At 42.1% G+C, this 26,480-nt stretch overlaps 2 pseudogenes; one reads left to right on the plus strand and one right to left on the minus strand.

Annotated features, from left to right (window-relative positions):
- Nucleotides 1-26,480, minus strand: part of LOC132820027 (sodium- and chloride-dependent neutral and basic amino acid transporter B(0+)-like) — a 640,602-nt pseudogene that overhangs the window by 240,186 nt on the left and 373,936 nt on the right.
- Nucleotides 14,986-26,480, plus strand: part of LOC132820279 (sodium- and chloride-dependent neutral and basic amino acid transporter B(0+)-like) — a 38,742-nt pseudogene continuing 27,247 nt past the window's right edge.

The following is a 26,480-nucleotide window of genomic DNA, read 5'->3' on the forward strand; positions in this document are numbered from 1 at the left end:
TGTGTTTCAAAATCACAAGGCTATGATACAGATATAACAGGTGAACAACATCATGCATGTCGCACAGTGAAAAGCAAAATTTAGAAACTAATTGACTTGCTATTCAATCATGCCCTCACTTGATAACTACCCCACAGCAACTGAATCCTTCCAATCCAATTAACCTGTGGCATACTTGCCTTCATTGGAAGTGGCATTGATTGTAAGGGTAGGCAAATTATGCTGCAGCTTTATGGAACTTTAGTTAGGTCGCACTTGGTGTATTACATACAGTTCTGGTCACCACAGTAGCAGATGGATGTGGATGCTTAGGAGACGTTTACCAGGATGTTGCAGGGTATGGGGATTTTAGCTGTGAAGAACATTTAGACAGACTGGGTTTGTTTTCATTGGAATATGAAAGGTTGAGGGGTGACTTGATAGAAGTTTAGAAGATTGTGATGGCATGGATTGAGTGGAAGGTAAGAGGTTTTTTTTCCCAGGGTGGAGCGATCTATTACTAGGGGACACACTTTCAAGGTGTGGGGGGATGTTTCGAAGTGATCTACAAGGCATGTTTTTCACACAAAGGGTGGTGAGTGCCTGGAACACGCCTTCTAGAGGAGATGGTGGAAGTAGACACAATAGCAGCATTCAAGAAGCACCTGGACAAATACATGAATAGGAAGGGAATAGAGGGATACAGATCCTGTTCGTGAGGACAGTTTTATTATGGAAGAGCAAAATGTGTAAGCGCAGGCTTAGAGGGCCGATAGGCCTATTTATATACAGTTGTGTTCTTTGTCCATTCTGACTGTTTCAAAACCCCGAAATATTCCCTTCTACCTTCATAACAGAAGCATCACATGGGTAGATTCTTAACATTGTTTCAAAACTTCTCACTTCCCTGACCACAATGATGATCCTACAGAATCAGGAGATTCCCTTAATGAGATTGTTCCTGTGAGTGCCTTGATCATCATAGAGATTAGGAACATTAATATGCTTCCTGATCCTTTATCTTGGGACACAGGAATAAGAGTAGGCCATTCAGTCCATCAAACCTGTTCCCCTATTTAATGCCATCCTGGTCAGTCAACACTCCAATGTCTTTTATCTGTGCTATCCATATCCATTCATTCCATTGGACAAGTTTCTTGATCATTTTCTTGCCCTTATGATGCCCTAAGAATACAGCCAAGGGAATACTATTTACTGATTACCTGTGTACAGGAATTAACATTAGCCATTGTTTCCACTCCCTTAACCATTGTTCACACAAAGATCAGGCTCATCAATTCTAAAGTGATGAATGCAATTTCTTAGCCGACATTTTACATTTCCAGATTTTGGGAGACCAGGCATTGGCTGGAAGCTGTACACCAGGATCAGGCAGACGTCCCAACACACTGGCTATATGGGAATTGCCTGGGAATGTATGATACTCATGGAAATACCCAGTGTCAAAAATCCTCTGAATAAGTTCCAACTCTGAGTTAGAGACAGAGACTTCAGAAAGTTCTGACTGACTTATAATTATCCAGGAAATGTTAGAAGGATTAAAATCTGCTCTCATTATAAAAATGACTCCCTCAATCATTCACGTTGACCTGACAATGAATAACATTAACAGTCTCCCACCAAGTCATTCACCTGTGACATCACTTCCCATGGGCATGTGACCACCCACCACTCTCTATTCCAGACAACACACACCTCTCATCTCCACTATCAAACACTCCCAACTCCATACCTGACCAGATCCAAATCTTCCACAACCCTGCTCCACAACCAACATGACTTCACCACATCATCAATCCCCACTCATTGGCACCTTTGGCCTCAACCTGCCACCTCACTTCATCTCCCATTCACCTTGAACACTTGTCTTCTCGAAACAGTGTGAGAGTTCCTTCAAGACCGTTAAACCTTGGAGTACAGATAATCGATTTGGTTAATCTGTTCATCCAATTTGAAATCTTCAGCAATCCTTTCTCTGTTTAACCTGTTCATCAATGCCACCTGTACAAGATGAACTTCAACAGAAAACAAGCTGCCCTGAAGACAGGACAGCGCGAGTGATGGTGTCTCTCTGCTTCCTTGCTATTCACAGGGATAAACAGATTCATCAAGGACATTGAGATGATGATTGGGAAAAGGAATTGGCTTTTCTGGCTCTGGTGGAGAGCTTGTTGGATTCTGATCTCTCCGTGCATTTTAACCGTAAGGAGATGTTACATCTTTGAGTGATTTAAGCTGAATGTAAAAATGTACAGTAAGTCCCTTTCATCATGTTACTGATTTTACTTTCTGTGTTTATTTCATTCAGGCAATCTTAGTCTGGTCCTTAACACCATTTACCCTTCCAACATATGGACCAATTGAATACTCTGTCTGGTCAATAGCGCTGGGCTGGTGTATGATCATCTTCTGTATTATGTGGGTACCCATAATAGCCGTGGTGAGAGTTGTCCAAGCTGAGGGCCCCACCTTGTGGCAGATGAGGAAATGTTTGAAAGATCAGGAAACAGTTTCTGTGACAGCCTCTCAGACTCCTACTTTACAGCAACTTTTAGTAATACAGTGCCTCTACTGCTATATTATATCCCACTGCACTCCCAAGAAGTGTCATAAAGTAAAATCTTACACCAAACCTCACGACAAATTACACAGTAGAAGAACAGAAGCTTGGCTGAACCAGTCGGTGTGAAGATATGTTGAGAAGGAGAAAAGAGAAATAGAGAAGTGGAGATATATGGAGCATTTCCAAAGTTTAGAGCTTTGACTGCTAGAGACAGACTTAGAGGCATGTAGATATCTCAAAACTTGTTGGATTTGAGGTGATTACAGAGGGAAAGTCCTGGGTATTCATGGAAAAGTGGGTCAGGTCTATGCCGAGTCCAAACCAATCCAGAGTCATTTAAAGATGGCAATGGGTTCTGATTCCAGTCGTCAGCCCCCTTCCAGGCGTGGCCAGTTATTGCTGGTCTAGTGTAAGTGCACAGTTAACAATTCCTCACCACTACATTCCCAAGCTGACAGGTTCCAAGAAGCAAGAATCTTCAAGCAACCCTCAACTTTTAATGAAGATGGGGCAGCTTCACCATGGCCCTGGTTCACAGCCTCTCAAAGGTTTAGACATTAATCTGGATTTGAGAATTTTTGTGAAAGGTGAGAACAAAACCTCTTATCTATGTCTATTCTGTGTGTCCATGCCCACTGAATGTTAACCCATGCTCGTTCACCCAGTTGGTATTCAAAACAAGATTTGTGAATGGGTATTTGCTTTAGTCAGCAGCTGCATAGTTGCCTCTGTGTTTCTAAAGGTCATTGATTATATGGTTTAGTCAGTAAGTTTGGTTGTCTATTTCAGAACAGTCTTTTGGGGCTTCTCTTTAACTCACAGTAGCCTTGTTGGAAATGTATTACCATAATGTCATCAATGCACAGTGTGTCTCGAGGATGTGTGATCAGGGTTTTGTTAAAAAAAACACTGACTAATTAGTGTCGTGTTCTCAATAAAATGATAATCTTTTAGATGTAGTAGCTACTTCATAAAATTAGAATAAATTGATTACTTGGTAATCAATTATAAATTGATTACCAAGTACCAAATAAATTGATCATCTGTAGACTCAGCCTCATGCGGTATAGGTGGGCTGTTTGAGGCTGTGTGCACTCCTTCTGATGCTTTAATTTCATTTCAGCACATTCTGCATTGATTGTCTTGATCTGTTTAGTGTCCTCTCAGATAAGGCTTCACCATTTTGGATGTTCACAAACTAGATACTCCTATGAGACAACAGAGGTCTTTTATCTCCTCAGGGAATGCTTTGAGGACATGCTTCAGTGTTTCTGCTGTCCTCGTGGGAGTCTCCTGCAGTGACTGAGACTGAGTAGAACAGTTATGGGGAAGTTTGGTATCAGGCATGTGAAAGCTATGGCCTACTCAGTGCAACTGATATGAAGTAATTCTTGGCAGGTTTGCTTTGGCAAAGGCACTGCTGTTGGACCTTTCTTGACATTGCATGTGGAGGAATTTGCAACATTACCGCTGCCAGTACTTTTGAGCTGGTTTCTGCCAGTTTTCCAACTCTCTAAAGCATATAGGAGCACAGAGTTGCTACTATCCAGCAGGACCTCAGGTTGCTAGTGTTTTAGATTAATTAACATTTGATTTTTTGTGTCATGAAACTTCAATCATGCTCCTGCTTCAGCCCTTGGGTGCTAATTAATACCCAAGGATTCCAACCATTATATATTGTGGACAGGAGTTCCAACTCCCACCCACAGTCTGCAATGGCTGGGTTTCCTTCTATTAACCACAGGATGTGTTAAGAATTTCACTGGGGATCCTGCTCCACATGGATTTTTATCACTAGCACTGACTGAAAACATTGTCTGATCATGTGTGATGCTGATGGTAGTGTCCCTTCTGGCACAGTTCAGTCGTGACTTGTTGATTGGTCCCATCTCTCCACAAGGACACATGTTTAAATCCTTCAATCTCATCTGATCAATCCAGAAACTGGGGAAGTCCTTTCTTTGCTGTTAGTGAATACTTGCTTCACTGTTGGCAAACCACCAAAAACTATTAACAATGTTTCACGGTGATAAAACCAGTTAACTCAATGCCCTCAGTTGGTTAAGTTTTTGGAAAATTAGTGAAGGTTGTCAAGAAGGTACAGGGCTCGACCCGACCCCACTCTCTAGACAAGCCAGAGGCAAGTTAGGACATGGCAAAGATCAGAGCAACTCACCCTCTGACCAGACAAAGAGAGAGACAGAGGGAATCAACCCATGAAGAGAGAGGAAAATGCGGGAAAAGAATTAGATGAACCAGTGAAAGTTATGAGTATCCGGTAGGTATTTAAGTTTCTCAAAGAATTGGGTAGTTAGAAATAAAGTTGTTAAAACTTAGAATTGTAAAATTTAGTTCTTAATCTGTGTTGTCCTCAAATAAAGTTGTGACAGTTATATTGACTGCTGGCTTGTGCTGTGTCATCTTTTCCCTGTTTCAAGAAGAGTTATCTGGGTAAACTCATTTCACGTGTACTGGTTGACTGAGTCTGCAGGATCCTAGACACCGTGAATCAGACAACATTCACCATATTGGAGCTTGTTGTTCTCAAATTGACTGCTACACTTCCTCACATTACAACATTTAATACATTTCAAAGTAACCGTATTCACATTAATACATTTGACAAGTTTCGGGTTGAACCTCTGACTCAAGAAGAAAATTAAATGAAATTACTTGTTTAAACTGTTACTAAGCATGAGTTATTCACCAAACACCAACTTCTAACATGGGCACAGCTTTTCACACTCCAACAGCTCCGAGGCTGGCAAACTGGCCAAAGGAACATTCCAGTAAAAACAATGGTGTCCCAACAAGAGCCAGCATGAGTGTGCAGGGAATAAGGAATGCACCTGGAAAATATAGGAAGGGATTTTAATGGAAGATCCAATCATCTGTTCAAGCTGAATCTCCTCCTTTCCACTAGGTAGGTTCCATTGAAATTATGCCTCATTGAAAGTCTGACCTGGGTTCAGATTTCGTGTGTGGACCAAGATCTAAGATTGTCACTATATATCTCAGGACTTCACTGGCTCAGCTTCCAATACATCAGTCTGGAAAATCTCACATTTGGCATTGGAGTGGATTGTCACAGAAAATCTTGGCCCTATTTTAGAGAAATACCTGTTGTACTTCAGTCCTGAGGGAAGGTAAATAAATAAAGTAATTAGTGAGGAGATATTGGTAAGCGAGTTGGTAAGGGACTAGGGCGTTAGTTAGATGAGGAAGTTGTGATGCAACTGAGTAGTGAGCGGGTGGTTCTCAGCAGACTAAGGGGGTAACACAGCAGGTTGTTGGTTGAGGGGAATGTGACAGATGGGAAAGGGGTTTAGTGAGTCAGTGGATTGTGGGCATAGGTATTAGATGTTCACAGATAGAGAATGGGTCAGCTATCCAGTGAGCACAGATCAATTGTTGTATGTTATTGACTAACCAGGGACTGGCAGCTCATGGTTATGCCAAATATCCATTGATGTATCTGCCAGTCTATCAATCCATTGATCCATGTGTCCTTTCATCTCTATCATTCCATCCCTCCCGATACAGCAATTCAAGGTGCCCATTCCCAATTCATTACCTATGATTGCTGTCTGATTTTGGGGTACAAATGTATGTTAATATACAGGAGATGATGAGTCTTTGATGCAGTGGCTAAAGTTAGAGTTAATTACAAAAATATTCTCATGTTTTCTTTCTCCTGGAATTAGAATATTTTTGCTTCCTTACAAAATTGTGTTACAACACTTTTATGCATTCGTTCTTCATATGAACATCATTTTTCATGACATCCTGATCTCAAGGCCTCATGCTGTTAGAACACAGCCTTCATTGACCTAGGGTTCTGGGGGTTTGAAGAGCACTTGAAATAAGCAAGTTATAATGTAACTCTGAGTTCCAGAGGCTGACTGAGAAGACCAGTAACTGAGGATTTCAGATACGGTGCTGTAAATATACCTGACGTAGATATTGCAAGCATTTCAAACAATAACACATTAAAGGATATTCAAAATTCATAGATTAACAGTTCTACACAACTGCCAGGGCTCAGATGTTTCATTTTGAAAGCCATCTATTAGATGAATCTTGTTGTTTCCCCTGATTCGAACCCAAACTCCAAAACACTATACAGCTAAAAACCCACGGGATTGAATTCATGGAGATATTAGCATTTCTTTGGGGATGTACCCAGACCTTTAGTGATAGTCGCATGACTCTCTGTCATGGGTGTGTGATGTGCAGTGGGATAAACCAGAGTGACCCTTAGTGAATGATAGGGTTAGTCCTGTTACGTTCGGTGGGCGGCACGGTGGCAGGTGGGTGGCACGGTGGCACAGTGGTTAGCACTGCTGCCTCACAGCGCCAGAGACCCGGGTTCAATTCCCACCTCAAGCGACTGACTGTGTGGAGTTTGCACATTCTCCCCGTGTCTGAGTGGGTTTCCTCCGGGTGCTCCGGTTTCCTCCCACAGTCTAAAGATGTGCGGGTCAGGTGAATTGGCCATGCTAAATTGCCCGTAGTGTTAGGTAAGGGGTAAATGTAGGGGTATGGGTGGGTTGCGCTTTGGCGGGTCGGTGTGGACTTGTTGGGCTGAAGGGCCTGTTTCCATACTGTAAGTAATCTAATCTAATCATAACCAAATTCTGAATGAAATGAAACATTTCCCTTTTCTTGTTGACTTGAATGTTCTTTCTAAAGAAATGAAATAATTCACTAAATTTTACTTTTCTCCAGATGCATTTAGGATCCATTACAGTTCCTCCTCCGTTTCTGTAAACCAGGTATGGGAATTTCCAGACATTGCTCAGACCCACAGCGTAACCAATCACTAAGAGCAGGCAATCAGTCTCTGAGGACCAGTTGCCTCACTCCACATTCTCATCACCTTCAGCCACACTTTCATCAGTAATAATCTGAGGGAAAGAAAGGAAATGGTCAGTTCAGAAATGAACATTTCACAGGCTAAAACTCATGATAAAAGTGCAATTCTCTATAAGAATATTCGATAAATGAGCAGAAATAGGCCATTCAACCCATCAGCTCTGCTCTGCCATTCCATCATGGCTGTTATGTTTCTCAATCCTATTCTTCTACTTTCACCTGGTAACCGATGATCCCTTTACTAATCAAGAACCCTATCTTTCCCCTACTGTACACTGGTGTTTTCTGCTCAGCAGCAGTTTGATGGTAGATTGGAAACACACTCAGACTCTGAAGAGAGACTTTGCAGTTCACAACAATGAAAATCTCAAAATTCATAGTTATCTCTCAGAGTTTTACGTGGCTTGAATGTCAAGTTTTGAGAAAATACTCACCCTGTCCTTTGGAGGATGTGTTTGGTGGTCATTCTGTTGGATCCTAAATATAATCTATTGACTTTGTTTCATTTTTGGAGAAGGAAGAATGATTCTTCCACTTGCTCAGGTATTGGATGGAAGCCTCAAGGAAGGCACCTTTGTCTGAAGCTCCCTAATGTTTGTTACTGGAATTAAGGCTGATGCAGCTTCTCCGTTGATGGTGACTCTTCCACAATCAGAAGCCAGTCCCTTAGACTGTCTGAAAGGGGTGTGGCTCGAAAGTTCTCAGCTAGTTCTTGATGAAGATCCCCGAATATTTCTCCTGTTTATTGGTCAATTTCCATATTAAACATTTCTAATGCAGCATATCTTTCAGAACACTCCAGGTCAAGTGCGGCTATTTTGCATGGACAGGTTTGAGTGCTGCAATCGTTCTGAAGGGAACGGGACAAAATGAACTTACTCCAAGTGGGAGCTCAGGCAAAGCAGAAAGCTGTTTGAACTTACTTGTTTAAAAATGGGACAGTCCATGCCAATACCAGAAAACTAAAGATGCTAATGTTCATTTCACATGTAACATGTATTTGCAATATTTGGATGTGCCCAGTGACATTGAGAGAGAGAGAGTGGGACTGATGTAGTGATATTGTCACTGGATTAGTAATCCAGAACATTAGGTTAACCATGTGGGTCAAGAGTTTAAATCTAAGCAGGGCATTTGGAAACATTTAAATTCAATAAAATGAGAAATTAAAAAGCTGGTCTAATAGTGAACATGTAACCACTGGTGATTGTCATTAAAATGAATTTGGTTTACTAATGTCCTTCACGAAAGGACATAATTGATTCTTACCTATTTTGAGAGCAAACAAAACATCCGACATCAACCTAAGCACCAGACAGGACAAACACAGCCTTGCCGACACTGTGATGTCCTCCTTATTTACATCTGGGGACTTGTTGCTTAATCGGAATAGCCTCTCCTACCTCTGCATCATGCACCATTAGGCTAATACTTCCCAGGTTATTTCCTCATATCTCCCCATGTGATAGTAATGCTCTTTCAGATAATTTCAATTTTTCTCAGGAAGATAACCCAATCATTTATCCCAATTTTTGACAACTTCCTCATTGTCCCATTTAATTTGAGGAATGTCCAATTCAGAAGCCTCTGAACTTGGCTCTTCCTTCTGTGCTGTAATCATTAACACCTTCTCTTGCTTTCCTTCCCTGTCAAAATATCTTTTGAGTATCCCACAAGACACACTCTGTGAGATTTCTTCCTGTCTGGGGTCCATATCAAGTAGTTTACCTCACTCAATGTCCTTTTGATTTTATAAGATCCACTAAATCCGGCTTTTAAAGGTTCACCTATTACTGGAAGTACCACAATACCTTATCCCTGATAGCAAAATAGCGATATTTTGATTTCTTATTCCACTTGCTGAGTCATTGTGAGCTGTGGTACTTTTAAATGCTGTCGAGTCAACTCCCTAGCTCAATTTAATCATTCTCTAAAATTTGACACATAGTCCAAATGGGTGGTCTCTGAATTCTGACATATTAATTTCTCCTTAATCAATTTTAGTGGTCCTCTCACTTAATGTCCAAAAACTAATTCAAATAGACTGAATTAGATGGATTCATTTGGTATATCTCTGATCATAAAAAGAACAACCAAATTCCCTTATTCCAATCATCTGGATAATCCTGACTATAAGCCCTCAACATGGTCTTGAGTGTTCAATGCCATCTTTCTAACGCTTCCTGCGATTCTGGATGGTACGCAGTAGATTTGAATTGTTTTATGTCTAAGCTGTCCATAACTTCCTTAAATAGTTTGGATGTGAAGTTTGACCCTTGATTTGACTGTATCTTTGTTGGTAGTCTGTATCTAGTGAAAACTTTGAGTAATTCCTCTACAATCCTTTTAGCTGTGATATTGTGTAATGGAACAGCCTCTTGAAATCTTGTCGATGTATATATTATTGTTAACAAATACTGATTCCCACTTTTTGTTTGTGGTAGGGGACCTACGCAATCAATTAAGACTCTGGTAAAAAGTTCCTCAAAATCTGGAATAGGTATTAAAGTTACAGGTTTTATTACCATCGGTGGTTTTCCAATCACTTGACATGCATGACACAGCTGGCAAAATTCAACTACATTCTTGTGCAATCCAGTAAAAATGTCTTTGTATTTTAGCTTGTGTTTTCCTCACTTCTAAATGGCTTCCAAGTGGTGATTCACGTGCCACCTGAAACATTTCCTTTCTATACCCCACTGGCAATACAATTTGATGAATCTCTGCCCGTTTCTCATCTGCTTGAATATGTGATGGTCTCTATTTCCTAATTAAGACATCATTTTTCAGGTAATAGCACACAGGGATAAATTCAGACTCCTTCTCTGTATATGCCTTTTGATACAATTGCTTTAAGTTTTCATCTTTCTGCTGAAACTCAATGAGTTTTACACAGGTAAAGATATTTGCATGATTATTTATTTATTCCTGTTTTATCTTAACTAACTGATTGAATACAGTCTCTGCTAATGCCACTTCAGATTCCTTATCTGTACCCTTTGATCTCTCCTCCTTCAACTGGTGACTCTGTGACCTCATTACTACACAAACAGGGAAGATTCCCAAGTAAGACTCTTTCATGCTTTAGTTGCTTGAGTATCCACAGGTCTTTCAACTACAGTAGGCAGCACACCTACCAGTGAATCAGCTGTATCATTCACAAGGACAAATTGTTTTCCTGGAACCGAGACTTTGTCCAGTACTCCTATACACATTCTCCACTCTTTTCTAGTCACTCTAGCATCATTTTGCATAATTGAGCACTTTTGTCTCACCATGAACTCTTGTTACCAGTAACTTTTCTGGCAATAGTCCTTCAGGAGTATATTCCTCCACATCCTTCAGCATCACAGACTGAGAGAATCCTGTGTCCCTTAATATTATAACCTCTTTACTTGCTACTCTAACATGAATAAACTTTACCTTTTCAGGTATATTTTTAAAGCAGATCTGGCATTTCTTCCTTAACCAACCTCTGATCAGCTTGTGCACTCTGATGCGGCTTTCTAGCTCCCACTGTTACCACTCCAACAACACTTCCAGGGTTATCCTGCTTTCCCACGCCTGGCTTTCCTGTGCTTTTCCTAGCCCACCAACACTGTGATTTCATGTGATCTACTTTATTGCAATAAAAACACTGGAGCTTTTACCTTCTTCGTCCCCTTCTGGGGTTTCCTTTTTACGCTGTGATAAGGTCTCCTTATGATCTTCACTGAGATCTATCTTACCCTTTCCACAGGAGGATTTCTCTTTTCCCCAGCTTCTATCCCTCATGGATTGAAATTGATGCAGGAAGTCAGACCATGATTTATGGACCAACTCATAATCATCAGCCACTTCAATTGCTAAGCTTGCCATTTTTAACTCTCTGCTCTGCCAAATGAATTTGCACTATGTCAGGCAGTGAATTTTTAAACTCCTCCAAAATAATTGTCTCTCTAAGGGTATTGTAAGTTTGTTCTATTTTTAAAGCTCTTATCCACCTACCAAAATTACTTTGTTTAATTCTTTCAAACTCAATATAAGTTTGACCATGGTTCCTCCTCAGATTCTTTAAACGTCTATAAGCTTTCTGGTACCAATTCATATGCGCTTAAGATTGATTCTTTTCCCTACTCATACTCCCCAGATACCTGCTCTGATAGCGATGTGAATTCCTCACTAGCTCAACCCACAAGTTTGGTTTGGATCAACAAAACCCACACACTGACTGGCCATTGCATTTGTTTAGATTCTTTTTCAAATGAAATGACAAGGGCTTCCACATTCTTCTCATTAAATTTAGGCCTTTTTTGAACATACTTAAACAGTTTCTCACTAGGCTTCTGACTGCCAGGGGCTTGCTCATCCTCACTCTCTTCCTCACTAAACCTACCTTCAGCCTGCATCTCCATCCTTTTGTGCTGACTTCCCTTTTTAAGTGTCAATTTCTAAAGTTCAATCTCTTGCTTTGTCTTTCTTTTCTGCTAGAGTTCTTCATTATCTTTCTTTCTCTGTGGCTAAAGCCCTTAATGTGTTTGCTTTTTCTCTCTCTTCTGATTTTAATTGTAATTCAAACTGTTTCATTTCTGCTGCCCTTTCCTTATCTCTCCCCTCTAACTCAAGCTGCTTCATTTACAATCGAATTCTTGCCATCTCTACAGATCCTGATAGTGTTTCCAGCAAATTTGAATACTGAGCTACTGCTGAATTCATCTCATCTTTCCTCACATTAGGAGGTAAATTCAACCCTAGCTTGTCTATTAATTCCTGCAGTTTGGTCTTATCTGCCTTTTGCAAAACCCCCGAGGTCACTTCTTCCACCTCCAGGAACTCCTTGGTGATTGAAAGAGCCATTGCCATCTGAACACGGTTTAAACCAACCAAATCAACACCTGAAATAAAAGACACTAGCAACTACCACTCGCTGTTTAAACCCCGCAAAAAGCCCCCAGTCTGTCATGGACTAGGTCTGACTGTAACTTTGCTATTTGTTTAATGAGGTGTACAGTGGATATTCCTGGAGTACATCAGCTTGGTCGACTGCCAGGTTTTAAACAAACAAAATTTATTTGCAAAATTATAAAATGAACTACAAAGAACAGAAAACAGAATACCCGATAACTTATCCTATCCAAACCCTACCTAATGATGCTGTTCTGAAAATTCTTGCAACAATCCCAGTACACAGATCCCTAAGCACAAACAGCAAACAATGGCACAGGCAGCATACAGTTCAAAATCAGAAGGGCAGAAGGACAGAGAGAAGGCTTCCAGTTTCCCCCATGACTCTACTCCCTCCCGTACTGAACTGAAGAGCTAGAGAGCTGGCCACGTCCCCTTGACAAGACCAAGTTTTCAAAAGGTCTTTCAAGCTTTTGATCTGAAGCAGTATTTGTTTGGGGAAACAACAAGGCCCCAGTGAACCATTCAAAGTTCAGGCACGATGGAGCCTGGCCAATTATCCCCTCTCTAAAAAAAAACTCAAGGGCAAACTAACTTGTACCAGACCATTACTGTGACAATTGTTGGGGGCTTATAATCCAATCCAATCAAAGTGATCACCCCTTTCTTATTTTTAGTTCATCCATATAGCTAGACAATCACCCAGGAATATTCTGTCTAAGTACAAGTTGAATTCCCTAATCAAAAACATCATTCCCTCACCTCTCTTGTGCACCTTTTTATCCTTCCGATAGCTTCAACATGCCAAGCATTAAGCTGTCACTTATCATCCTCCCTCAGCCAAATTTCTGCAAAGGGTATGATATCCCAGTCCCATGTTCCTATCCATACCCTACGTACATCTGCCTTACCTGTCAGTCCTCTTGCGTTGAAATAAATGTGTTTAATTCATTGTTTTTCCTCATAGCCCGCCATGCTCTTGCCTGCCTTGTTTATTGAACTTTCTCCCTTTATCTTCTGTATCAGTTCTCAACCTTTTCTCTTTTCTCATTGTTGCTCCCATCCCTGACCCCCATCACGGTTTAAGAAAATGCAGTCAGAGAGGAGAAGGGTATTATTAAACAGGAGAGGGGTCAGAAGGGATTTACCAGGATGTGGCCAGGTATGGAAGGTTTGAGTTATAAAGAAAGGCTGAAACGTTTTTTCACTGGAGCGTAGGAGGTTGAGAGGTGACCTGATAGAGGTTTATAAAATAATGAGAGGTATAGATAGAGTTGATGGTAGTTGTCTTTTCCCTTAGATGGGGAATTTCAAGACTAGGGGGACATTTTTAAGGAGAAAGTGAGGACTGCAGATGCTGGAGATCAGAGCTGAAAATGTGTTGCTGGAAAAGCGCAGCAGGTCAGGCAGCATTCAAGGAGCAGGAGAGTCGATGTTTCGGGCAATTTTTAAGGTGAGCAGTGAGAAGAGAGAGATTTGAACAAGATATGAGGCAATTTTTTTACACCAAGAGTAGTTTGTGTGTGGACTTCCTGAGAAATGATGGATGTGGGTACAATTACAGCGTTTAAAAGATATTTTGATGGATACGTGAATAGGAAAGGTTTGGAGGGATATGAGCCAAGACCAGGCAGGTGAGACTAACTTAGTTTGGGATTATGTTCAGCATGGACAGGTTAAACCAAAGTGTTTCCATGCTGTATGAATCTATGACTCTGACCAATCAGAAAGAGGCTGGCAAGAAGTCAGGAAAGCTCCAGAGTGCATTGCGATCCGGAACAGATTAGTGTTGGATCACCACATTTATTTCTGGAGAAGGTGGGACGTACACAAGTGTTCTGGTTTTCTGAAGGTATTGCTGAATGTGATGGTGGGATTTAAAACTAATTTTTGCAGGGGTCTGGGATACTAAATGGAGGTTCAGTAAAGGTTGATGTACTGAAAAGTATTGAAGAACCCACCATTGCAATGCAGAAATTCGTGCAAATATATTCAAGTTAGTGCAGAATGGAGTGTGGCAAAGATGGATGGTATTTTTTAATGCAAGGAGTCTTGTGAGTAAGGCAGAGGAGTTGTGCGTGTTTATTAATGTATGAGGATCTAATATCATTGCTATCACAGAGATGGTTGTGGTTGAGGAAAGAACATGATTGTCAGCACAATATTCTGGGTTATAGAATCTTCAGGTGAGATAGGGGAGATGGGTGAGGGTGTAAAAGAGCTGGTGTCACCACATTGATCAGGGAGTCAGTTACTCCAGTAAGCAGGAATAATATCTTAAAACAAACACAAACAATGCTGCAGAACACAGAAGGTCTGGCAGAATCAATAGAGAGATAAACAGAGTTAATTAGTTGAGTCCAGTACAAGGCTTCTTCAGAGTTGAAAGTTGTAGGAAAATGGGCCTTTATACTTTTGTCAGAGACAGAGGAGGGTATAGGGGCCAGAGGACCAGTGCAAAAGACAGGGAGCAGCAGCAGCAAGAGAGAACAGCTCCTTCGGGTGATTGATGGCGGTTGCAGCTGCCATGGTGATCGGTCTTCCTGTGGTTTTTTTTGTTTCTGCATGGGAGTCGGTTGGGGCAGGGCCCCATGCGTCCCAGATCCTTGGCTGGCTCTGGCTCTAGCACTGAGGTCACAGATGAGGCCTGAGCCAGGATCCCGATGACTGGTGGCAGCTTCGCAGGGAGAGCAGTAGGTAGGAGATCAGGCCCATGGCTCCAGCTCAGACATAGAGGCTTGTGGGAGACGTGGCAATGGCAGGGGTGGGTCCATAATTAAGAACTCAGAGCCCAATGACAAGACCCTGGAGCCCGTTACAAAGACCCTGGCTGATGTTAAGCAGTGAATGGAGGAGGCGCGGAGGGTATTAAGAAGAAGAGGGAAAGATGAACTCAAAAGCAGTAAAATTTTGCATTAAACTCAGTCTTTCAAGATGACGCTGAATGTGGTGACACATTGCATTTTGCACAAGAGAATACACTTTTTGTTGTATTTTTATATGCAATCATCACTCTTCCAAACCCACTGGTGTTTGTGATTCAGCCAAAAGATCATGCACCTAGCAAAGCTTCTAATGATCCAGCCAGATGGCTAAGCTGATCAGTAAATAACATTTGAAAGCAATGGAAGTTTTTCAGTAATTAGCTCTGGATCTCACACTGAGAGAGCCCTATCTAATCATACAATTCAGAATATTGCTTTACCCTATCAATAACCTACTCCAATACAGATGAAGACTTTTGAATATTAATGTGCTGCTCTTTCAATTGGTGACTTGCTGATAGTCAGAGGCAACAGTGTAGGAACCATACTATTTAATAGTTACTTAACTTTTCCAACTATAGAACTATTACACCTCACTTTAGTAAGCATAGTTATAATTTAGGCGATAACATTTCATGATGGAATGCTAAGAAAGCAATACAGATTTACTTCTCTCTTATAATCTTCTAACTTTAAACATTTGGTTAGAGGTGAGACTGCCAGATCAATGGACAAGCAATCATGTTTTTCCCAAATCCATGTACATTTCATCTTATATAGGGATTACAAAACTGCAGCCACACATTCAAAACTAATTAAAATTTCATTACGTAAAATGAACTCGGGTAGCAGGGGATGACAATTATATTTCTAATATGGGAGAAGACCCGTTCATTTTTAGAAGAAATCTTAGATAGCTTTTCTTTGGCTGAAGTTCAACTTGGTTTGGATTCACTTGGAAGCTATTCCTTTTAAAACCAGCGCTTTGCCCAAACCCTGAGGACAGGGAATGAATGCCCTTTGATCGTAACTGTTCTGAAAACAAATCATTTAACTCAATAGAAATGTTTAGTGTGGAAATTGAATGATTAGCTAAGTAGAGTTACACCTGTTATGAAACACAGTAAGAGGCTGACTTCTGACTCAACAAGAATAATCCATTCATGAGAAGTTGAAGGACTTTTGGCCAAAAGGAGTGTCCTCATTTTACTTCCAATTCTTGTGCAAGTGGAAGAATAGTTCATTGATGTCTGAAAATGGACCGAAGGCATTTATTTCGGTTCTTACTGAATGACAATCGGCCAAACCCTCCACAGGATACGGTGAGTATTTCAACAAAACAAAACAGTAAAAATCCATGTAAGACAATTTGAGATACTGTTGATTTGTAGATTTTGGTCGTTGTGAATTGTAGACTCTCTGTGGACATCTGGCTGTTTCTAACCTGACAGACATTGCTGCTAAATAGAGAACTGCACCATTTTCCGATAGTTGTGGGAGTGGTGACTATACATTTCACTTGAGATCTAGTCTGAGAAAGATTAATGTCTGAGCTTGCCATTTCAATTCTTTCTCCCAGGATACCGCCAATGAACATGGTGCTGTGGGTGATGAGAATGTGGAACGGGGTAACTGGTCTTCGAAGACTGATTACCTGCTCTCAATGATTGGTAATGCAGTGGGTTTTGGGAATGTTTGGAGATTTCCTTACCTGGCTTACAAAAATGGAGGAGGTATGGTAGAGAAATTAAAAATATCGGAGAGTAAGAAAGGCAGAACTAAATGGATCGATTTGTTGACTTATACTGAAAATTGTAGTTCAGTAAATAACAAATGTTTATTGCACTAAAAATGATATAGTAAATAATGCAGAGTTAAACAATTTCAATGTGAACTGGTAAATTCAATCCCACAGCTAACAAGTTTGACTACTATTTTCTTATGAAGAGAGAGATATGTCAAGGTAATAGTTTAAAATTAGCAATGTGATGCATCAAATATATGCTATTTATAAACCAAAGTAAATGGTTCATTTATTAATTTGCAATGTATTTTCAATTGATATTGTTTAGAATGCATGAGCCATCCACCTCAGATATATTTACTGCACAATGTGTGAAATCCTCAGAATAGCAGGCTCCTCAGTCAGGCCCTGTGTTCAGGTTTGTACATTATCATCAAAACTGCTCAAATCAGGGCTCTTCACAACCCACACCATTGGATTGATGGAAACCAAGCGCAAATGTATAAGAAATGTCACAACATGACTGTGTAAAGTGACCTGAAAAGATATCTGATTGTGTTAGAGAGTGAAATTCACAAAACGGGAATTTGGACATTCGTAGAGATTTCAGGGTAAATTTTAATCCACCCCACACAGTGTAAGCATGGAGTTTCACTTGAAAATTGAAATCCTTTCCGCTATTTTCCAGGTGCATTCCTTATTCCCTATTCTGTCATGCTGGCCCTTGTTGGGATACCATTGTTTTTCTTGGAGTGTTCCTTTGGTCAGTTTGCCAGCCTTGGGCCTGTTGCAGTGTGGAGGGCTGTGCCTATGTTACAAGGTGAATGTTTATTTTATCGATACAGTCGCAGCAAATTCGGAAAAGTAATAGTGTTGATTTAATAAATAATAATAAACCTCCCTTATCTGACAAAGGTTAAAGCCAAGCTTGTGAAGTAATGTTGCACTCTGATCTGCCATACACGTTATTAGATGTGGTACATGCTGTCTATTGGTTTTTGGCTCATAGTTTGTCAGGTTTTTTTTATAAAAATGATGAATTGAAACCCAGGATTCGGGACCTAACACAGCAGAGTGACATCACTGGTAAGGCATAAGTTCATTGGTTGATAATAGCTACTAACATGACTGTTATTGGCTACTTTCAGGTTGAAGGTAAATAAGGGAAATATTTAAGGTTACAAATTAAAAGATCAGTTGGAATTTTTTGAAAAAAAACAAATTAAGAACTTTTTAAATAAAATCGAGATGTAGGGCTAGACAATATCTTGTAACTGCATGAAATTGGAGTTGATGGACCCTACTGAGGAGCTGAAAATGTGTTGCTGGAAAAGCGCAGCAGGTCAGGCTGCATCCAAGGAGCAGGAGAATCGACGTTTCGGGCATGAGCCCTTCTTCAGGAATGAGAAGAGTGTGCCAAGCAGGCTAAGATAAAAGGTAGGGAGGAGGGACTTGGGGGAGGGGTGTTGGAAGTGCGATAGATGGAAGGAGGTTAAGGTGAGGGTGATAGGTTGGAGTGGGGGTTGTGGCGGAGAGGTCAGGAAGAAGATTGCAGGTTAGGAAGGTGGTGCTGAGTTCGAGGGTTGGGACTGAGACAAGGTGGGGGAGGGGAAATGAGGAAACTGGAGAAATCTGAGTTCATCCCTTATGGTTGGAGGGTCCCTAGGCAGAAGATGAGGCACTCTTCCTCCAGCCATCGTGTTGCTATGGTCTGGTGATGGAGGAGTCCAAGGACCTGCATGTCCTTGGCGGAGTGGGAGGGGGAGTTGAAGTGTTGAGCCACGGGGTGGTTGGATTGGTTGGTCCGGGTGTCCCAGAGGTGTTCTCTGAAATGTTCCGCAAGTAGGCGGCCTGTCTCCCCAATATAGAGGAGGCCACATCGGGTGCAGCGGATGCAGCAAATGATGTGTGTGGAGGTGCAGGTGAATTTGTGGCAGATATGGAAGGATCCCTTGGGGCCTTGAAGGGAAGTAAGGGGGGAGGTGTAGGTGCAAGTTTTGCATTTCTTGCAGTTGCAGGGGAAAGTACTGGGAGTGGAGGTTGGGTTGGTGGGGGGTGTGGACCTGACAAGGGAGTCACGGAGGGAGTGGTCTTTTCGGAACGCTGATAGGGGAGGGGAGGGAAATATATCCCTGGTGGTGGGGTCCGTTTGGAGGTGGCGGAAATGATGACGGATGATATGAGGTTCAATGTGACCACATCTGTGACAAGTGTTGGTTTCTCTTGTGTATGACCTGTCCTTCTTTGTGTGTGGCTGCATCAAGCTGTGTGTAGCTCCTCAGTACACAAACACTAAATCTGACTATGTACTGAGGTTCTACTTGTCCCTGGTGTTGTGAAGGATGGGACTGGTCTTGTTGCTGCAGACTGCTCCAAGGAATTTGACTGTTCCATATCGCTTTTCCTTTGTGAAGAATTTCAAAACACTTTTCATCACAGGTCTATTAGGAAGAGGTCAGTATGTAGCATCCTCAAGACCCTGTTGGAAAAGGACAGGTTAGTCAGCAGACTGTCAAAGTCATTTCGCAGAATGCCTCATCGCCAGAATTTTCCAACAAGCACCATGACATCACTTGGCTCATGGTGAGAAGGGCAGTACCTGTGAGATTCTTCACGTACGCCTGGATTGTCTGCGCCACTGCATGTTGCCTACAAATCGGTTTAAGGAGGGGGAGTTTGTGACTGTCTCACATCTCCTGCTGGAATATGCCTTTGCAAAGAGAGACTGGAGAGAGATGCCACAACTGTGTCACTCGCCCATCTCCACTGACTTGCAGCTGTCTGCACTGGACCCGCTGTTATAGGAGTCACCATTCTTCAGGCACCATCTCATCACTGCTGGGCCCATTTCAATGCTGCCTCCAATACTGGGTAGACTGTTGGGCCCCACAACCAAGAGTTCCCACTCCGGGCCTCCCGTGATTCCAGCCAGGAGTCTCCTGCTCCGCTGATGCCTTGGTGACACCAGGTGTCCCCGCTCTGGGCCTACTGCGAGCCGGAGTGCCTCATTCCACTGACAGGCCAGTCTGCTGGTGTGCCAAGATTCCCACTCCAGCCACCGTCCTCCAATATGCCAGCACTGGCACCTTAAAGAGTCCATCACCTCCGTCTCCGATTGCTGGAGGAGCAGGGGAATGTCCTTGCTACCATCACTGCCACCTCCAATTACCGGAAGGCTGTCACCACTCCGTGTAAAGCCTGCTCTTGTTGCCTCTGACCAACCCACCAAAGAAACGAGAAATGAAAAGAAAAAAAATCAAGAGAGAGCAGAAATTAAAAGATTTTTAAAACGTAGATGGAAGTGGATGAGCTCTAGATAAGAGTCTGCATGCAGCCCTGCTACACTGTCGCCATCTTGGAAAATTGAGGGTTTGCAGAGCAAAAATGACCCTGACAAGAGTTATGTCCAGGCCTCCCAGCAGCAGTCAGGATATGGGTCAGAAAATAAATCAGGAGGTAGAAAAGGCATGTAAAAAATGATGCACAATTGCAGTAATCATGGGAGTCTTCAATATACAACTGGATGAGGAAAATCAGGTTGGTAGGGGATCCAATAAAAAAGGGATTTGCAGAATGTCTACGAGGTGATTTGTTCGAGCAACTTGTGATAGAGCCCTCCAGGGGACAGGCAATTCTGGATTTGGTGCTGTGTAATGAGGTAAACTCGATTAAGGAGCTTAAGGTGAATGATCCATCGGGGGCAGTGGCCATAATATGATAAAATTCACCCTTCAGTTTGAAATGGAAGAGCAGGAATCTGGTGTAAGATCTTTACAATTGAGTCAATGCAACCAGAAAGCCATGAGGGAGGGGCTGAGCTGAGTTGATTGGAAGGGGACCATAACAGGGAGGACGGTAGAGCAGCAATAGCAGGAGTTTCTGGAGGTAGTTTGAGGGGCAAAACAGAAATTCATCCCAAGGAAGAAGAAACATAGTAAAGGGAGGATGAGGCAACCACGGCAGACAAGGGAAGTCAGGAATAGCATCAAATCAAAAGGAAAAGCATCCAATGTGGTGAAAATTAGTGGGAAGTCTGGAAATTTGGAGGCAGTTAAAAACTAGCAGAGGATACTTACAAAAGCAATAAGGGGGAAGAAGATGAAATCTGACGATAAGCAGATTGTAATATAAAAGAAGATTGCAAGAGTTGCTTTAGATGCATAAAAGGTCAGAAAGAGGTGAGAGTGGACATTGGACCATTAGAAAATGAGGCTGGGGAAGTAGTAATGGGGAACAAAGAAATGGTGAAGAAAGTGAATAGGGACTTTGCATCAGTCTTCACTGGTGGAAGGCACCATTAGTGTGCCAGGATGTCAAGAGTCAGGAGGCAGAGGTGAGTGTAGGGGCCATTCCTGTGGGGAAGGTGCTGGGGAAGCTGCAAGGTCTGTAGGTGAGTAATTCAGCTGGGTCAGATGGACTACACCCCAGAATCCTGAAGGTGATAGCTGAGGAGATTGTACAGGCATTGTTGGTGAACATTCAGGAATCACTGGAGTCAAGGAAGTTGCCAGACAACTGGAAAATGGTTAATGTAACATCCCTGTTTCGGAAGGTATGGAGGCAGAAGGGAGGAAACTATAAGCCGGTCAGTCTGACCTTGATCATTTATAAGATTTTACAGTCCATTATTAAGGATGAGATTGTGGAGGGTTTGGAAGTGCATGGTAAAGTAGGGCTGAGTTAGCACAGCTTCATCGAGGGTAGGTCATGTCTGACAAGTTTGTTAGAATTCTTGAAGGTGGTAATGAGCAGGTTAGACGAAGGAGAACCAATGGATGTGATCTATTTGAATTTCCAGAAGGCCTAAAATCAGGAGCCATGTCCGAAGCTGCTAAATGGGATAAGAGCCGGTGGTGTTAGGGGCAAGGTCCTGACATGGTTAGATTAGTGTGGAAATAGGCCCTTTGGCCCAACAAGTCTACACTGACTCTCCAAACAGTAACCCATCCAGACATGGATAGAGGATTGGCTGACTGGCAGAGGGCAGAGATTAGGGATAAATCCACCAGTTCCACAAGGACTGTTAGGACCACAACATTATACATTAACAATCTGGACAAAGGGACTGGGGGCATCGTTGCTACGTTTGCAGTTGTCGCAAAGATTGGTAGAGGGACAGGAAGGGCTGAGGAAGTGGGAAGGCTGCAGAAGTACTTACAGTAGTGAGGAGAGTGGGCAAAGAAATGGCAGATGGAATACAGGATGGGAAATTGTGAGAGTTATGCAATTTGGTAAGAAGAATAGAAACAAAGACTATTTTCAAATTGGGGAAAGGCTTTGGAAAACCGAAACATAAAGGGTAGGAGTTTAGGATTCCCTTAAAGTTAACATGCAGGTTCAGTTGGCAGGTAGGAAGGCAAATACAGCGTTAACATTCATTTCAAGAGGGTTAGGATATAAGAGCAGAGATGTGCTACTGAGGTTCTATAAGGCTCTGGTCAGACGGCATTTGAAATATATGAAAATGTTTGGACCCCATGTCTCAGAGAGGATGTTCTGGCCTTGGAGGGGTCCAGAGGAGGTTTACAAGAATGATCCCAGGGATGAAGGGATTGTCAAATGAGGAACAGTTAAGGACTCAAAGGAGCCGAGGAGGATTTACAGAATAATGACATTTACAGAATAATGAAATTTACAGAATAATGAATGGTCTGAATAGAGTAAACCTGGAGAAGATGTTTCCACTAGTAGGAGAGACTGGGACATGAGGGAACAACCTCAAGCTGAAGGGACAACTCATCAGAACTGAGATAAAGAGGAATGTCCACAGCCAGAGGATGGTGACTCTGTGGAACTCATTGATGCAGCAGGTTGTGGAGGCCAAGTCATTGAGTATACTCAAGACAGAGATAGATAGGTTCTTGGTGGTAAGGGGTGCAAGAGTTATGGGGAGAACTCAAGAGAATGAGGTTCAAAAATATATCAGCCATGACTGAATGGCAGAGCAGACTCAGTGGGATGAATGGCCTAATTCTGCTCCTATATCTTATGACCTTATGGCCTAAGACTGGGCATGTGTGATTATCACCACTCACAATGATAATGGTGTCCTAAAGAATTAGTGAGAGGGCATATAAAGGTGAAGACAAGGAGCATCATTCTTGTAATCTAGACAAAGAACTATAACATAATTAACATTTCCTGTTTAATACAAAAAGCCTTTGAGATCTTTACTGTTGGACACTGAATGTTGAAGCAGCCAACATAATCGATTAAACAAAACCGATATTTCCCCAAAGGTGTGGTCAGCCACGGCAGTCTCCCTGTTCTGTCCTGTGCTCACTGAAAGAAAATCCAATTTGGTTGAATGACCAGCCAAATGCATGTCAAATACATTATTTTAAATCAATAATTCACAAACCAGACTCCCCTGTTCTTTCTTCTGTTTTCAGGTGTGGGGATTGCTATGATGCTTCTGATTACAATGTCCAACATTTCGTACAACTGCATCGTTGGCTACAGTCTATACTACCTGTTTGCTTCCTTCCAATCACCCCTACCATGGGCAGACTGCTTCAGTTGGTGGGGAGCAGATGAAACATGCAGCAGGACCCCCAAAGGTACAGTGTTAGCTTCTACTGGGGAAAGTGTACACACTGACTGTTCATTGTTCATTCTGTCAGTCTGAGTGAGGTGGAGAGAATGAACAATAGTTTCAGTGACCATCCTCATTGTGGCCATACAGCAGAAAGACTCGGATAGAAAGCAGCAGCAGGAATCATGGCACTGAGTCACTGGAATAGCAGGACAGTCAGTCAGAAATAAATAGTGAAACATCAGAATTTAACAGTCTTTCACATGTCTCACGTTTACTTTCACCTTGTCAATAAGTCTGTGTTGTGTTCTTTCTGACTGCGTTCATTGTTTGTATCTCTCTCCATCCCTGTATTGTGTCTCACACTGACTCCCTTCTCTGTCTATTACTGTGTTTTTTGCAGCTATCATTTTCTTAACTTATTCTCTTTCTCTGAGTTTTTCCAAATATCGATCATCTCACATATATTTCTTACACAGTCTGACTCTAAGACACACAGAGTTTTTGTTGCAATTATTTAAATGTCTCATCTCTTTAATTTCATCTCATCTTCCACAATAACACTATTTAACTCAGGATGTCTCATGTCACTATCAAAGGTTCATGTTGTGTGAATTGACAAGACTTAATGTGAAATCTTGATGTGAGTCAAGTTGAAATTTCTGAAACAGAGGGCAAAATACTTCAGCTTTGAAAGAAAATCTAATTGTAAATAAACTGGGATTGTGGGTGTTCCCCTGACCATACTGTACAGACTGGGGCTGTGGGTGATCCTGGACATCAACTACAGTCTGCACAATATGGTGATAAATCACCCACAGTCCCAGTCTGTACAATACAGACAGGGGTCACCCACAGTCCCAGTCTGTATAATACTGTCAGGGATCACCCACAGTCCCAGAGTGTACAATACAGTCAGGGATCATCCACAGTGCCAGTCTGTACAATACAGTCAGGGATCACCCACAGTCCCAGTCTGTACAATACAGTCAGGGATCACCCACAGTCCAGTCTGTACAATACAGTCGGGGATACACCTACAGTCCCAGTCTGTACAATACAGTCAGGGATCACCCACAGTCCCAGTCTGTACAATACTGTCAGGGATACACCTACAGTCCCAGCTGTACAATACAGTCAGAGATCACCCACAGTCCCAGTCTGTACATTACAGTCAGGGATCACCCACAGTCCAAGTCTGTACAATACGGTCAGGGATCACCTACAGTCCCAGTCTGTACAATACAGTCAGGGATCACCTACAGTCCTAGTCCATACAATACAGCCAGGGATCACCCCCAGTCCCAGCCTGTACAATACAGTCAGGGATCACCCACAGTCCCAGTCTGTACAATACAGTCAGGGATACACCCACAGTCCCAGCTTGTACAATACAGTCAGGGATCACCCACAGTCCCAGTCTGTACAATACAGTCAGGGATCACCCACAGTCCAGTCTGTACAATACGGTCAGGATCACCCACAATACCAGCCTGTACAATACAGTCAGGGATCACCCACAGTCCCAGTATGTACAATACAGTCAGGGATCACCCACAGTCCAGTCTGTACAATACAGTCAGGGATCACCCACAGTCCCAGTCTGTACAATATACTCAGGGATCACCCACAGTCCCAGTCTGTACAGTCAGGGATCACCCACAGTCCCAGCCTGTACAATACAGTCAGGGATCATCCATAGTCCCAGTCTGTACATTGCTGTCAGGGATCACCCACAGTCCCAGTCTGTACAATACTGTCAGGGATCACCCACAGTCCCAGTCTGTACATACAGTCAGGGATACACCCACAGTCCCAGTCTGTACAATACAGTCAGGGATCACCCACAGTCCCAGTCTGTACAATAAAGTCAGGGATCACCCACAGTCCCAGCCTGTACAATACAGTCAGGGATCATCCATAGTCCCAGTCTGTACAATACAGTCAGGGATCACCCACAGTCGCAGCCTGTACAATACAGTCAGGGATCACCCACAGTCCCAGAGTGTACAATACAGTCAGGGATACACCCACAGTCCCAGTCTGTACAATACAGTCAGGGATCACCCACAGTCCCAGTCTGTACAATACAGTCAGGGATCATCCACAGTCCCAGTCTGTACAATACAGTCAGGGATCACCCACAGTCCCAGAGTGTACAATACAGTCAGGGATACACCCACAGTCCCAGTCTGTACAATACTGTCAGGGATCACCCACAGTCCCAGAGTGTACAATGCAGTCAGGGATCATCCACAGTCCTATATTTTTGCATTGAAGAGCTTCATATCTTTATTCCAAAAAAAACTCTCGAAATTTTAGGACATTTCCATTATCCAATATTCCAGAAGAATAGAACTCAGTTTTTCTCTGCCTCAGACGAAGTGATGGAAGCTGGTACAATTAAAACATTTAAAAGTTAGCTGGATGTGTAAATGAATGTGAAGGGTTGAGATGGATACGGGCCAAATGTTGGCAAATCGGACTAGATTAATTTCGGATATGTTTTTTAGCATGGACAAGTTGGACTGAAAGGTCTGTTCCTGTGCTGTACATCTCTCTGACTCGATGACTCTTGATGTTATTTGTTCCATTTAGTATTTCAAAATCCGTGACGAAGTCATCTTTTTAGTTTTTAATTTATAAAGAATAGAATCATTGTCTGTCTAATACCATACAGTTAGGGACATCTATCAACACCCAGAAGACATGGATTTTCCATTATACACCCACAGAATTCAGTGATGGAAGTCTTTATCTCCATAGGCTAGGACTCATTCAAGTAGCAATCGATTTCTACATCTTCTACTTCAGAATTTGGAATGTTACATCTTGCCAAAAATAATTCAGATATGAAGAAGTTATTTTTGAGCTAAAATTACAATGTAATTTTTGAAAACAGTTGTTTCATCTTATCCTTGAGATTTATGTTATTTGAAATTTCATTTTTACATTGCTAGTTTCTGAAAGTGAATTGATAAGAGTACATTCAACAATGTGGTTCATCTGGGCTCACAGTAATTATGGATGTCCGTAAGATCATAAGACCATAAGATATAGGAGCAGAATTAAGCCAATTGTCCCATCAGGTATGCTCCACTATTCGATCATCAC

The sequence above is a fragment of the Hemiscyllium ocellatum genome, chromosome 11 (assembly GCF_020745735.1).
Source record: "Hemiscyllium ocellatum isolate sHemOce1 chromosome 11, sHemOce1.pat.X.cur, whole genome shotgun sequence".
Lineage (NCBI taxonomy): Eukaryota > Metazoa > Chordata > Chondrichthyes > Orectolobiformes > Hemiscylliidae > Hemiscyllium > Hemiscyllium ocellatum.